This window comes from Podarcis liolepis, assembly GCF_965112155.1.
Source record: "Podarcis liolepis genome assembly, chromosome: 2".
NCBI lineage: Eukaryota > Metazoa > Chordata > Lepidosauria > Squamata > Lacertidae > Podarcis > Podarcis liolepis.
Genome location: NC_139555.1, coordinates 108,438,979 through 108,454,460, shown reverse-complemented (window position 1 = coordinate 108,454,460; position 15,482 = coordinate 108,438,979). Strand labels below are relative to the sequence as shown.

The window sequence follows — 15,482 nt, the reverse complement described above, 5'->3', positions numbered from 1 at the left end:
CTCCTGCTGCTGCCGCACCGCCGGAGCACAATTTCTGTTCTCATCCTGAAGCAAAGTTCTTAACCTGAAGCACTATTTCTGGGTTAGTGGAGTCTGTAACCTGAAGCGTATGTAACCTGAAGCGTATGTAACCCAAGGTACCACTGTATCAGGTGGGCATGGAGGTCTAGGACACTGTGTTCAACATTGGTCCCTCCGCCCATTAGGATTTTGGCTAACAATCAGTATACCAGTAAACCAAATAGCCAAAGAGAACCACTGCCCTCATCACCCTTGCATTGCAGAGATACCCCAGCATATTGCCGAAAGCCTCATGCATTTTCCAAACCCACCAGGATCTGGTGAGATGAGATGCCCCCGGCCGTATACAATGGCTGCATTGAACCTGATTCTTCAAACATGAGCAACATCTTCCTTACCATAAGTTAAGCTACTACTGCTATTTATTGCCTGTTTCTTTTTCTGCCAAGGGACAAATGGGTGCGACCGTCTCAGCACAGCAAACCCTTTGCAAAGATTGTAGAGAACGGATTAACCAGAAAAGTATTCAGGACTCTTTCTACACTGAAATACATTATTGGACGTTGAGGGGAACAGAAAGAGCGTAGTTTGGGAATCCAGTTGAAACTTGGGGTTCAGCTACATTAGTAAAGAAAAAATGCTTCATATACTTTATAACTGTTGGGAAACTGCCAGGGAGATATTGTCCATCATGGCCCCAAGCCGGCTGCCGGACATCCATCGATCTCCCGTAGACAGGCAGATCCAGCAGTTAGCGACACGAAGCCACAGAAATAGGTTGGCTGCATTCCGGGGCTTGTGTACACTGTTTATCAGCAGAAAACACAGCCAGAAAGCTTGCACCGCAGAAGAGCATAATTTACAGACTTTATTTAGCGTTGAATAGAACAAAGAAAAAACATGACCATTCTTAGTCAGCGTCTCTGACCGACTGCAGAAATCGAAAGGAACAGCATACATAAACATCCTGTGAACAGGACATGCGCAGACTCTGTAACTTACAAAGCCTGCTCCCTTTTAAGGTGGAATGGAAATATCCTAACAATAACATCTTGCCACCAGATGGTGCTGTGGAATCCCATGGTTTTGCCATGCAAACACACTCCTTCCATTATAGGTCTCATTAGTTAATACTAAGAGTAACACATTGAAATATACTCAGAGTTTAGAGTGGATTTCATGTTCTTTATTCACCTCATAGTGGTGAGGGGGGAATGGAAGTCCCCTCAAAGTATCTGCTTTACATACATTATTTACACAATGGGCTGCACGTGATTGTCTAATTCCGGAATTCTCCTGTAGGCCAATCAGGTTGTGGATTCCCTTCTATCTGGAGCTGGATTGGGTGGCTCCTGTCGATCAATCATACTGCTGCATTGTTCTAGGACCAATCAGACTGCTGCATTCTGAATCCTATTGTTCTAGGACCAATCAGACTGCTGCATTTTGGATCCTGTTCAACTCAGTACATAACACCCATACACACAAAACCCCCCTCCGCCAGGTAAACATGTTAAATAGATACCTTGCCACATTGATAGCTTGCTCCACTGAGATTTATGGCCAACACTGTAGAGCCATAAACTTCCATGAAGGGGGATGAAGGGGGATGGCAGGAATGGCAATTACAGTGTCCCAGGTCTTTGAGCAAGGTCGGAGATACATGCCAAATTACAGGATCACTTATATATAACTCATGGAAGACTGGCAGAAACACATGGCTGTGCATACTATTCATTACGCTGTACAAATGAAAGCTGCTAACACAACGATTCGGGAATATGGGCTGGCCAGCAGTCACCCATTCTGTTTCATCAGGACCCAGTACAGGCCACATGATCTCCTGCAATGATTTTGCAAAGTTTTTTGCAGATAAAGTCCCTCAGATTCAGGAAGAGTTAGACTCCACCATAGGAGCAGGGCCAGGGGAGGAGAGTGCTAGAGTCCTGTCTAGTCAATTTGCATGGGATCAATTCCAATCTGTTACCCCCGAGGATGTGGACTGGCTGCTTGGACAAGTGAAACCAACCACCTGCCTCCTTGATCCTGGTCTATCCTGGCTAATCAAAGCTAGCTGGGAAGGGCTGGGCGATGGGCTTCGCAGGGTGGTGAATGCTTCTCTCTGTGAGTGAGCCTTCCCAGACCCGCTAAAAGAGGCGGCTATCAAACCACTTCAAAAATAAAACAGCTTTAGATGCAGCCAATATGGCCAACAATCGCTCAGTCTCAAATCTTCCATTATTGGGCAAGGTGATTGAGCGAGTGGTTGCTGAACAACTCCGGGCAGAAGAAGCAGCAGACCATTCGGATTCCTTCCAGTCAGGATTCAGGCCTCATCATGGGACTGAAACTGCCTTGGTCGCACTGGTCGATGATCTCCGGTGGGCTAGGGACAAAGATGAGAGCTGTTTCCTAGTTCTGCTGGATCTCTCAGTGGCGTTTGATACATTGACCATAATATCCTTCTGGACTGTCTAGATGGGCTGGGAGCTGGAGGCACCGTCATACAGTGGTTCCACTCCTTCCTCCTGGGCCGTTTTCAGAAAGTGGTGGTGGGGAATGAGGGTTCAGACCCCTAGGCTCTCACTTGTGGGGTGCCTCAGGGTTCTGTCCTCTCCCCCATGCTTTTCAACATCTACATGCAGCCGCTGGGAGAGATCATCAGGGGCTTTGGGCTGTGGGTTTGTCCATCAATATGTGGGTGATACCCAGCTCTACCTCTCTTTCAAATCAGAACCAGTGAAGACGGTGAACATCCTGTGTGTCTGGAGGCGGTTGCAGGATGGATGGCGGCTAATGGATTGAGGTTGAATCCTGACAAGACAGAAGTACTGTTTTGGGGGGACAGGAGGCGGGCAGGTGTGGGGGATTCCCTGGTCCTGAATGGGGTAACTGTGTCCCTGAAGGACCAGGTGCGCAGCCTGGGAGTCATTTTGTACTCACAGCTGTCCATGGAGGCGCAGGTCAATTCTGTGTCCATGGCAGCTGTTTATCAGCTCCATCTGGTACGCAAGCTGAGACCCTACCTGCCCGCAGACTGCCTCGCCAGAGTGGTGCATGGTCTGGTTATCTCTCGCTTGGACTACTGCAATGTGCTCTACGTGGGGCTACCTTTTAAGGTGACCCAGAAACTACAACTAAGCCAGAATGCAGCAGCTAGACTGGTGACTGGGAGCGGCCACTGAGACCACATAACACCGGTCTTGAAAGACCTGCATTGGCTCCCAGTATGTTTCCAAGCACAATTCAAAGTGTTGGTGCTGACCTTTAAAGCCCTAAACGGCCTCGTTCCAGTATATCTGAAGGAGCATCTCCACCCCCATTGTTCTGCCCAGACACTGAGGTCCAGTGCCAAGGGCCTTCTGGTGGTTCCCTCACTGCGAGAAGCCAAGTTACAGGGAACGCCCTCCCACCAGATGTCAAAGAGAACAACAACTACCAGACTTTTAGAAGACATATGAAGGCAGCCCTCTTTAGGGAAGCTTTTAATGTTTGATGCATTTCTGTATTTTAATATTTTGTTGGAAGCCGCCCAGAGTGGCTGGGGAAGCCCAGCCAGATGGTGAGATATAAATAACAATAAAGTGTTGTTGTTGTTGTTGTTGTTGTTGTTAATCTGCAGGCTGGTTGAGAGTTGCCTGCTCGGCACATTGTACTATTACAATTGAAACCTGGAGCTGGACAGAAAACCCTCGTGAGATAGCATCAGGCATCTACTGAGGTCCGGGACATTCTGTACACCATTCAGCTGATCCCTCAGTCCATTTGGATTTGTCCTAACAATCAGCACTTTATGCCTGGAAGGGCCCAAGACAACCGTCGCCTTCACTCTCCGCTGCCCATCCGAGGGACCCAAGGATGTTGCCAGAGGCTTCTTGGACCTTTTAAGGCCACCAGGATGAGGCGAGGAGCCAAGAGGGTTCCTCCCAGCCGTATATAATGGATATCTTGAACCTGGCTCCTCAAACTGAGCAGCGTGTTCCCGACCAGAGCTTGAGCAACTAATACCAATCTTCCCTGCCATCCCGTAGTCTCTCAGCTGTCAGCCTTCGAAAGCAAAAGGGCTTCATACAAGAAGGTTTTCCGATGGGGCAGAGCTTGTTTCTTGAGAACCGCGGCCAACGTTTGGTTCAGGTCTGGCTACTTACGTTCTGTCTTCTGCTTTGCTTCAGGACTGGAGGTAAGTATGGTCCCCACCCACCAGTCCCTGAATAGGTACACTGAAACAGAAGTCACCTGACCCTTACATATAGTGGGAGGGTGGGGAGGGGTTTTTCTCAGGAGGGTAGTAGGAGGTGGGTGATTGACTCAATGGGTTTGGTAAACCTGTTGACAACTGACTGCAAGTAGTCCTGCAGGAAAAAGCAAGGGATAGTATGCATATGATTAGCATATGTAATGAGACAGGAATCCAATATCTCTATTAAGACGAGGTCTATACATAGTTTTCAGTTTAGTGATAAGTTGTAATTCAGCAACTTCTAGGTTAAAGCCAGTTCTCAAGGTGGAATTCTGTACCTTTGAGCCAATTTCAGGGTAGAGTTCAGCCTCCCTTTTACCAGAGGGAGGAACATGCCTTTCTCCTGGCTCCTGATCAAAGCATGAGCATAGCAAGCTGCAGGACAGATCATGCCATCTTTGGAAAAGAGCATCTAGTTGTCTAGGTGGAAGGAGTTGCTAGTCTCAGGGTACAGGAGCTTGCCACAAATTTGCATACAATTTCCATCTCTTAATCTATACACAGAAATGCAAATTTAGTCTCACTTTCCAAGGGGGAAGCATTATTCTATTGCTGTTCTGGGATCGATTCTGACAGCTATGTGTGCCAGCAGGATTTTGGTGGTTTAGGGCATTGAATATTGGTTGGTTCCTACCCAAATGAAATGCTGTCTCTTACAGCAGATGCTGTGAACTGCAGAAAATGCAAGTCACTTAGTCCTGGCAAGCCATGCGAACCGAAGGGGAAGACATGTGAGGGACCATTCTGTATTATGGTAGAGACTTATGGTAAGTATTTCTTGTCGACATCCTTCCTTTTTCTATGCTGGGACTAGGACGACCTGAGATTTAAGGGTCGGTTGTTTTTTTTTTAAAGGACATGTATCTTTCATAAGTTTTAACTTTATTTTATTTTAATGTTGACATTTTAGTAGTTTTAGCAGCATAAATTCAAAATTCTGTTTAAGTGCACATTTTAAAATGATGTCTAAAATGTAATTTACTTTGATGTGGAGTATCTCTTGATACAGACTATGGACTAATTCAGTAAAATTCTCTTCATTCACTAGTTAATATCAACATAAGTATTTCTCTTTCTCTCGCCAGGTCAAAGCGGTGAAGTGATTAATTATGTCAAAGAATGTGGTGCTGACAGTTGGAAAGAATTCTGTGGAAAAGTGATGCCAGGGAAAGTGAAAAAGACAGTAGCATGCTGCCATACTGACTTATGTTTTGACTGATCTTACTATTCTATTCTTAAGTTGTTTACCCCTATCCAGAAACCTCATGGTAAAAGGGTGGGTAACAAATCGTTCTCCTTCTCTTTCTCCTTTGAGAGACGTAATATTAGAAGATTTCATATCCTTTCCTTTCAATGGATTCAAGTCAAATGACAGACAAAAGCCCCACACAAATATTCTGATGCCACGTCCAAAAATCACATTCAGGGGATGTTCCACACCCAACAGCCTCATCGTCCTCCACAAAATGGTGGCTGACTGTGTGACCTGGGGAGTCTTCTGTATTTGCAGAGGGCTGCCATATATCTTAGACTGATGATTTTCCAGCACCCTAAGTGCATTGGGAAGCCTCCATGAGCACAGGAAACCCCCCACTTTGGCTATCCATACTTGTTAATCAAACACTCATTCAGTTCACAACTTCATTTCTCCTTCCTGCTCCTGAGAGGAGGACCACTCATTTGTGCTCACTCATTTATGCACTCCTTCACTGTCTGATAGTTTGAAAAGTAAGTTCCCCATGCAAAAGTGCATAATTGACTTGGGTATTGGGGTGGGGTGGGGTGGGACGTTCCTTGGAGATTTGATAGACATGTCTCTTTTTTACTCGCCATCCCTGCTTGAACTTGGCAAATCACAGAAGATGTTATCAAATATACTAACCTGTGCTAGGGATGGCGACAAGGTTCATTGAAAGCAAATACAAGTACAAACTTGGGTGGTGCTTCCATGCTCTGGAGCAGAAGCATCTTCCCCAACCGATTAGGGCACCAATTTTTGAAAAACCTCTTTTCACACCAATATCCTCCCTCATTGCTCTCAATCTTGCACTCAAAGCTCTGTGATCTCTAAACATGCACAGGAAAGCAACAAATCCCATTCCTAGGCTGTGATTTTACATTTTGCAGAACAGCATGCAACCTAACTCTGGGAGCAGTCCTGATTGGCCAGCCCTTAATTGCCTTGTTAGAGCATCCCATCCCATACTCACGGCCAGGATGGTCAGGTAAGGAGCTGGAGCTTCTCCTGGACCCTGTCCATCAGATTCTCAATTCCTCTCTTCCTGGAGCTCATGGAACCCTGCTCCTCCAAGGCTTCTTGGGCAGAGAGAGTTTGTTCTCTGTTGTCCTTCCTGAACATTGCAATGCAAGTGGAACGTAGCAAAGCTTTTAAGTAGTTTGGACTGGTGGGAGTTCTAGGTGGCCAGTCACGATAGAGTTCAATAATAATAGTTAAAATTACTGCTAGTTTTGCATACAGAATAACGTAAGAATAATACCTTGTGATATTGTTTTATTGGATGCTTCAATACTTTCTTTCAATAAAGTTTGTAAGTGAACTTGTGGTCTGTATTCTGTTTTGCTTCCAGTCTGTCATCTGGCTTCAAAATGGTGTCCAAATGTATGCAAACACAGACAAAAACCTGCTTCTTGACCGCAGCAACCATCATGCTTCCTTTCAATAAAGTTTAAAAATCAAGTTGCAGTCTGTATTCTATTTTGGTTCCTGTGTAATTATTGTAACTCAAACACAAAATAAATCACTGTACCTTATCTTTTCCTTTCCTCAAGACTGAGGGAATTTTAATGAGAAAGTACAACTGGTGTTGGGTGCTGGTGCTTCATGGATGCACAGGAAACTGAGAAACCTACTAAAGGGCAAGCAAGCAAAAGAAGGAAGCAGCTGGAGGGAATTACTAATGGTCTTAATTGTCTCTATACCAATGCACAGAGTATGGAAAACAAACAAAGTCCTCAGTGATAGTTTTGAGGAGAAGTGGGTAAGATGTGGACTAGTTGATACTACTGTTAGTCAATCAGCCCACTACAAATTCACCTAAGCCTAAAGAACACTTACCAAGATTTGGATTTCCCTGGGCAAGATAAAGTGATTTAACAATTTTAAGAAGCAAGTATTTTATTATTCCTTATTTTTTTGGGACCACTGGGAACAGCAAAAATGTACTATTGTGGCACAAGTGGGATTCACATTAGTTCTGGGGAAATATGCCCCTAGGCCCTTATTGGCTGAGGGAAACTCTACTCTGGCATCAGGTGCTCATAGAAGCCTGGGACATTCTGTATAGCCCATTTCGATTTGTCTGAAAAATCAGTACATTATGCACCTAACATCTTAAGGAATTACTACCCGCATCCCTGTTCCTCTTCAGGGCCACCCAAGCATATTCACAGAGGCTTCATGCGGTGGTGCTGTGGTCTAAACCATGGAGCCTCTTGGGTTTGCCAATAGGTTGAGCTCCTGTTGCTCTGTCCCAGCTCCTGCCAACCTAGCAATTCGAAAGCACACCAGTGCAAGTAGAAAAATAGTTTCCGCTGTAGCAGGCAGGTAAACAGCGCTTCCATGCGCTCCAGTTTCTGTCACGGTGTCCTGTTGCACCAGAAGCAGTTTAGTCATGCAGGCCACATGACCCGGAAAGCTGTCTGGGGACAAACGCCGGCTCCCTTGGCCTGAAAGCCGAGTTGAGCGCTGCACCGTTCAAGCTTACCGGCATGAGAGAAGAAGCCAAGAAGGTTCCTCCTAGCCTTAAATAATAGTAAAGGTAAAGGTAAAGGATCCCTGACAGTTAAGTCCAGTCGCAGACGAATCTGGGGTTGTGGCGCACATCTTGCTTTACAGGCCGAGGGAGCCGGCGTTTGTCCATAGTTTTTCTGGGTCATGTGGCCAGCACGACTAAGCCACTTCTGGTGCAACAGAACACCAAAACCAGAGCAGCACATGGAAACGCTGTTTACCTTCCTGTCGGAGTGGTACCTACACTCCCCACATGATTGTTGTTCCTCAGACACCCCAGCATGTTGCCAGAGGCTTCTGGTACCCACCAACCCCATCAGGGTCAGGTGCCCTGAAAGGACTTCCGGGTTAGCGCCATCGGCGAATGGCGGAGTTCCTCCGACTGGAGGAACGGGCTCCGTGGAAACTGGGTCTTCCTGCCGCAGCGAAGGTGGGGACCTGCTAGAAATCCCAGGTGGAGGAAGCCTGAGAACGTGGGGTTCAGCAGGGCACCAGGAGCGCCCCCCCTACTCATGGGGAACCCCTTTTTGGGATTCCGGAGTGAAGCGGGGTGGTGCGAACTGACTGCTACTTTCACGGAGTTAAGCCGCACAGCCATCGCCGGAGAGCGCTGACATTTCCCTGTGGACAATTGGATTTAAAACAAGTACCCGTGAGTAGAAACGGAAAATTGGATCAAGAAATATCTTAATTTGACATCGAAGTGGGAAGGTTCTGTCAGGGAACTGACATCGGAGCCGGAGGCGGAGGTTAGGCTCTCGAGTGATGCTGGAGAAGGGCCCAGCAGGGGGAGAGGCGGCTCACCAGCTGGGGAAAGAAATCAGCGTAACACCAGGGATAAAGGAGGGCAGATGGGGGAATCGGCGAGGGTGCTCCAGGACTCCTCGCCGGAGATCAGCGAAGAGAGCACGGGTCCTCCGCTACCCACGCCCTCCCTGTGCAGAAGACTTCCACGCAAGGAGAGTAGGAGGAGACTTGGAGTCAAACAACTTTTATGCTGGAAAAGGTTTAAGAAACGCCCACTGACGGATTCTGCTAGCGACTGAACAGCCACGAAGTGCAGGGCTGTCCAGACAGAAAAGGTTTAACAAGGCAACCTAGCCAGGAGTGGCACCAACTTGCGCACGAGCAACCCCTACATTTATTACAGGTTCAAAACAGGAAGTTCGCCTTCCGCTTTTTGTATACAGACTGAAGCAGAAACCTTGTAAGCTAAAGCCTGGAAAGTCGTTTAAAAAGTCTAAATTTCCTTCATTTATAACTACTGAAACCCCCTTGGAAGCAGGAGAAAAGGGGGGGGGGCTTTGTGTAACGCCTGCAGGAGAGCGAGTGAAGAAAGATAAGTTTCCACCGTCTCTAACCTGGGAACGGGGTGTCAGAGACAGAAATTGTTGGAGAGGTTCATTGACTGTGAATGGAATACTTTGACAGATAGCTAAAGAAGAGAAAAAAACTGATTCCAATGTCGCCTTTTGCATTCTAAAGAAACAAAATATCTGAAAAATGAAAGTAATTTTCCTTTGTTGGACTTGCCTTAAAAAGATGGATACAAATAGAAATTGTCTCCTCTAGAGGGAGCTTGCTAAATTGTTGCTGCAGTCTACTTGAGGAATCCACAGCTGTGAGATTAAGATCGTGGGATTAGTCCTTTTGACCTTGACTAAATATGAGCTGGAAGGAAGTTTTGGTGCTTGCTTTATGCAAGACAAATGCTTTGTTGGAACAGATGCATGAGAAGATGGATTTGATGAATGAGAAAATGGATTTGATGACTGTTGTGGCCAATAACTGTGGACAAATAGTGAATAGTGATACAGAAACCATCCAGGGTCCAACTCAGGAACCTGTATTGATTGGGCAAGTGCAGAAGATAATGGAGGAGGCTGCGGTTGCACCTCAAATAATACAAATGGAGAGGCCCAAGGCCCCGCAGGAGCATAAGCCGCTGTTTTTGAAGATTGAAGTTGGAGTGGGCCAGGGGGAGTCTGGAGCTGAGGAGGCTCTTAATTTTGGAGAGACTTCAAAATATGCTCGTAAACATTTTTTGGATTATATTGATGACTGTGGGGAGTGGGACTGTGGGGAATGGGCTGGTTTGATGAAGGGAGACGGAGATAATTTTGGGTTGGAACCCCCCAGAGACCTACTCCTCAATGAGAAAGGAAAGAAATTAAGAAAGAGACCAACAAAAGACATGGAAAAGTGCAAGTATAAACAATAACAAGAAGATCTGCAGAAGGGACATGGAAGAGACTTAAGGGCCTCGGACATAAGACTTCCAGGTTGATGGACTAGATGGAATGGACAGTAAGGACTGACATGACCCAATACCAGGAAGAAGAGACGTTGGATGAAGATTGGAAGAAAATTTATAAAGAAATTTTTTTATTTAGGGAACTAGCCTAAAATTAATGAATATTAGGGAAAATGTTGGAATGAAACTATATGACTCTAGTAGAAATGATATCAGGAGTTATGTACAAGTGAGTATTAAGTTTTAAGCTTTAAGGTATTTTATGGTAAGATACCGTTAAATAAATTAAGGTAATTTGAATAACAGAATATGGGGAAAGATATGTAATATGGGATTTGTGTTTGTTTGTTTTCCTTTTTATTTTGTTTTTTGTTGTTGTTGTATTGTTGTATTGGTTTTTATGTTTTGTGTTTTTTTTCTTCTTTTTATGCATTGTAGTGTTGTTTTTTATTTTTTGTTTTTTATTTCTGTAATTCTGAAATTATTAATGAATATTATTTTTTTTAAAAAAAGGATCAGGTGCCCTGAGATGCTAATAAGGTTCCTATTGGCTTTATATAATGGCTATGTCGAACCTGGTTCCTCAAGCCAATCAACCGTTGTTTTTCAGAAGCTGACCAGTTGCTACTAGTTATTACCAGATTTTTCCATCTATAGCGAGATTGGGTTATCTAACTAGGGGCAGGTGGGTTGGGCATCCTGGGTATAGTAGTCAAAAGTCAGAGAACAGATTTCAGCTTCTGCCCATAGTTCTCTCAACTGCAACACTTGACCTACTCCCCTGCAAGTGAAGAGTCGTCATTCATTCCAATCAGAGGAAAGGCAATCACTGCACTTGGGAACAGTGGTAGCAAAACCTGCCCTTCAGCTGATGGTGGTAAATTGATACATTACCACACAGATCAACTGATAAATTGTTAAACTGGCATCTATAACCAATGCTGTGGAGCCACAAAAATCCATCAGGAAGCAAATGTATGACATGGGCTCACCTGCTTTTGTTTCTGGGTCCTATGTCTTTGAACATGGTCTAAGATGGATGCAATATTAAAGGACCATGGGAAGTGAAGGACATGAGGCAGGAGTTGGTAATGCAGGTGAGCTGTGCATAAGCAAGCTGCCAGCTAGCTCTGCCGAAGCTCTTTTTATTAGCACAATATGCAAAACCAGTTAGATAGATTTTGGACTGTGACCTTTACACGTCTTCCAATCCTGAGATCGAGGGGTGGAACAAAGTTATTTTGGCACCTGTTTCCACCGCATCATTTCCCCCTTGAACCATGTATGACGAAGGAGACAAAGGTCACAGACAGGGCACAGCAGACCACTAAGAGAGCAAAGGTTAGGTAGAGGGCATGATGTTCAGACAGCTGTGGCTTTGTCTGCGGGTGGAAGTGTGCTCCACACCCGGCAGGTGGAAGTGTGCTTCCCACCCGGTGATCATTACTTCACCATGTATCACTCACGGAAGGTGGACAGAGAAACATACTTGTGCACAGCCTTCATACTGCTGTGAGCAGCAACAGAATAAAAAAGTGAGCTCCTTCTAACAGAACTTTCTAGCAATATGGATGATCAAGCCAGAATGCAGGCTATATGAGAATTGGCTGCTCAGAACATCTTCGTGTCACAATTGAAACCCAGAGCTGAACAGGGAGCCTAATGAAAGGAGCAAGCAATTCTTCCACAAAAGATAAGATCTGGGACGTTCTGTGCAGCATTCAGCTGATCCCTCAGCCCATCTGGATTTGTCCTAACAACCAGCACTTTGTGCCTGAAATGGCCCAAGGCAACCACTGCCTTCATCCTTGCTATTCTTCACTGTCAACCCAGGATATTGCCAGAGGCTCCTTGGACCCTTAAAGGCCACCAGGATGAGGTGAGAAGCCAAGAGGGTTCCTCCCAGCCTTATATAATGGATATCTTGAACCCGGCTCCTCAAATTGGCATCGTGTTCCTGCCTGCCCTGAAAACCTGCGGTTTCTCTTTTTTTAAAAAAAGGATATTTATTAAAGTTTCAAAGAAAAAATTACATAGATAAAAAGAAAAGAAGAAGAGAAAGAAATAAAAAAGAAAAAATACAAAATACAGAAAAAAGATAAAAAACACTTAAAAAACACATCAATCTTTCCATACCTTACATTTCATTTCCTTGTTTCCCTGACCTCCTCACACCTCCCTTTTTTGTATTCCAGTTCTATTAGTTAATTCAGCAATTCCTTTCCCTCTTTGTTTTTGTCTTAATCCTTTAACTTAATATATTATAACTTTGGATTCTCACCTGTTAACAATACATTTTTACATACACCTTTATAACATTGCTGCTAAAACCACTTAAATTCATTCTGACATCATTCTAATATTAATTTTGCAGTATTTCTGTAAATAGTCTTTAAATTTCTTCCAATCTTCTTCCACCGACTCTTCTCCCTGGTCTCGGATTCTGCCAGTCATTTCCGCCAGTTCCATATAGTCCATCACCTTCATCTGCCATTCTTCCAGAGTGAGTAAATCTTGTGTCTTCCAATACTTTGCAATAAGTATTCTTGTTGCTGTTGTAGCATACATAAAGAAAGTTCTGTCCTTCTTTGGCACCAATTGGCCAACCATGCCCAGGAGGAAGGCCTCTGGTTTCTTCAAGAAGGTATATTTATATACCTTTTTCATTTCATTATAGATCATCTCCCAGAAAGCCTTAATCCTTGGGCATGTCCACAAAAGGTGAAAGAATGTACCTTCAGTTTCTTTACATTTCCAACATTTATTATCGGGCAAGTGATAGATTTTTGCAAGCTTGACCGGTGTCATGTACCACCTGTATATCATTTTCATAATATTCTCTCTTAAAGCATTACATGCCGTAAACTTCATACCTGTGGTCCATAACTGTTCCCAGTCAGCCATCATTATGTTATGTCCAACATCTTGTGCCCATTTAATCATAGTAGATTTCACCGTTTCATCCTGAGTATTCCATTTCAACAGCAAGTTATAATTCTTTGACAAAATCTTAGTTTTGGGTTCTAACAGTTCTGTTTCTAATTTTGATTTTTCCACCTGGAAGCCAATTTTCTTGTCCAAATTGTATGCCTCCATTATCTGATAGTAATGAAGCCAATCTCGCACTTTGTTTTTTAGTTTCTCAAAACTCTGCAGTTTCAATCTATCTCCCTCTTGTTCCAGAATTCCCCAATATTTCGGCCATTTGGCCTCCATATTGAGCTTCTTCTGAGCTTTCGCTTCCATCGGTGACAGCCACCTTGGGATTTTATTTTCCAGTAGGTCCTTATATCTTATCCAAACATTAAACAATGCTTTCTTGACAATATGATTTTTAAATGCTTTATGTGCTTTGACCTTATCATACCACAATTATGCATGCCATCCAAATACTTTATTAAAACCTTCTAAATCCAAAATGTCTGTGTTTTCAAGAAGCAGCCATTCTTTCAGCCAGCAAAAAGCTGCTGATTCATAATAAAGTTTAAGGTCTGGCAGGGCAAATCCACCTCTTTCCTTTGCATCCGTTAGTATTTTAAATTTTATTCTAGGCTTCTTGCCCTGCGGTTTCTCAGCTGCTAGCCTTCGAAAGCTGTCTTTCCATACAAAAGGCATTCCAATGGAGCTGAGCTTGTTTCTTGGTAATCGAAGGCCATGTCTGCTTCAGGTCTGGCTACTTACATTTTGTGTTCTGCTTTGCCTCAGGACTGGAGGTAAGTATTGCTCCCATTCCCCATCCCAAAATAGGTAAAACAAGAATAAGACACTGTTTTACATAGGTTAAATCTATGAGCAACTGGAGGGGATGTACTTTGGGGCAAGAGAGGAATACAGTGGTACCTCGAGTTAAGTATTTAATTCGTTCTGGAGGTCCATTCTTAACCTGAAACTGTTCTCAGCCTGAAGCACCAGTTTATCTAATGGGGCCTCCCGCTGCCGAGTGCCGCCGGAACACGATTTCTGTTCTCATCCTGAAGCAAAGTTCGTAACCCAAGTTACTATTTCTGGGTTAGCGGAATCTGTAACCTGAAGCGCATGTAACCTGAGGTACCACTGTACATGCCTCCTAAAGTGGGGACGTGATAGTTCAGTGTTGGAGCACATGACTTCCATTGAGAAAGCCCCTAGTTAATCCCCTACCTAACATCTCCAGGTGAACATTTCAGTCAGAAGAAAGTGGAGCATCCTGATAACGGGGCAAAATAGACAAGGCAGCTCCCTGTGTTTGTAGAAGTGAATCAAATTACCCATCTCTTGTATGTGTATAGCTGGATAGATTCAGGGCTCATGCACACTTCTGCTCATCCTGTGCTTTTGAGGAAAGAGCCAGGCGGTTTTCCATTTGCCTCACCACTTTCCCCAGGAATGTGTTTGTGGCTGAATCCAAGCACATCAAACCGCAGAAAACCCTACTGACGATTGTTTCAATTCAGCAGATCCAGTTCTTAAGGTGAAATCCTGTACCTTGGAGTCCATTTCAGGGGAGAGTTCAATTTCCCTTTTACCTGTGAAAGGAAGCTGCTTTTCTCCTGCCTCCTGATGAAAACATGAGCACTGCAAGTTTGTGCTATCTTTGGAAAAGAGGGTCTAGTTGTCTAGGTGGAAGGTGTTGCTAGTCTCAGGGCACAGGAGCTTGCCACAAACAATTTCCATCTCTTAATCTATACACAGAGATGCAAGTTTAGTTGGACATTGAATACTGATTGGTCCCTTCACAAACGAAATGCTGTCTGTTACAACAGACGCTGTGAAATGCAGACTGTGCTCTTCAAAGGGGCCTGGCAAGCCATGCGAACCGAAAGAGAAGACATGTATGGGACCATTCTGCCTGAAGATAGAAATATTTTCAGGTACGTCCTGTCAACCATCTTCCTTTTTCTATGCTGGGACTAGAATAACCTGAGATATAAGTTTAAAATTAAAATTAAAAAAATGGACATGTATCTTTTATAAATGTTCATTTTATTTTAATGTTGACATTTTAGTAGTTTTAGCAAAATAAATTCAAAACTCTATTTAAGTGCATATTTTTAAATGAAGTTTAAAATGTGGGGAAAGATTTTCTCTTTCTTGATATGAACTATGGACTAATTCAGTAAAATTCTCTTCATTCACTAGTTAATATCAACCTAAGTACTTATCTATCTCTCTCCAGGACAAAATGGCAAATTGACTAATTACGTCAAAGAATGTGGTGAAGACAGTTCGAAAAAACT

General features: G+C 44.1%; 1 long non-coding RNA gene across 1 annotated transcript in view; it reads left to right on the top strand.

Annotated features, from left to right (window-relative positions):
• Positions 1–3,996: 3,996 nt before the first annotated feature.
• LOC310702042 overlaps positions 3,997–15,482 on the top strand; it is a 111,956-nt gene continuing 100,470 nt past the window's right edge. The window contains exons 1-3 of the long non-coding RNA XR_014523153.1: positions 3,997–4,201; positions 4,921–5,028; positions 5,347–6,165. This is a non-coding gene — a long non-coding RNA (uncharacterized lncRNA). The remainder of the gene's footprint in view (positions 4,202–4,920; positions 5,029–5,346; positions 6,166–15,482) is intronic.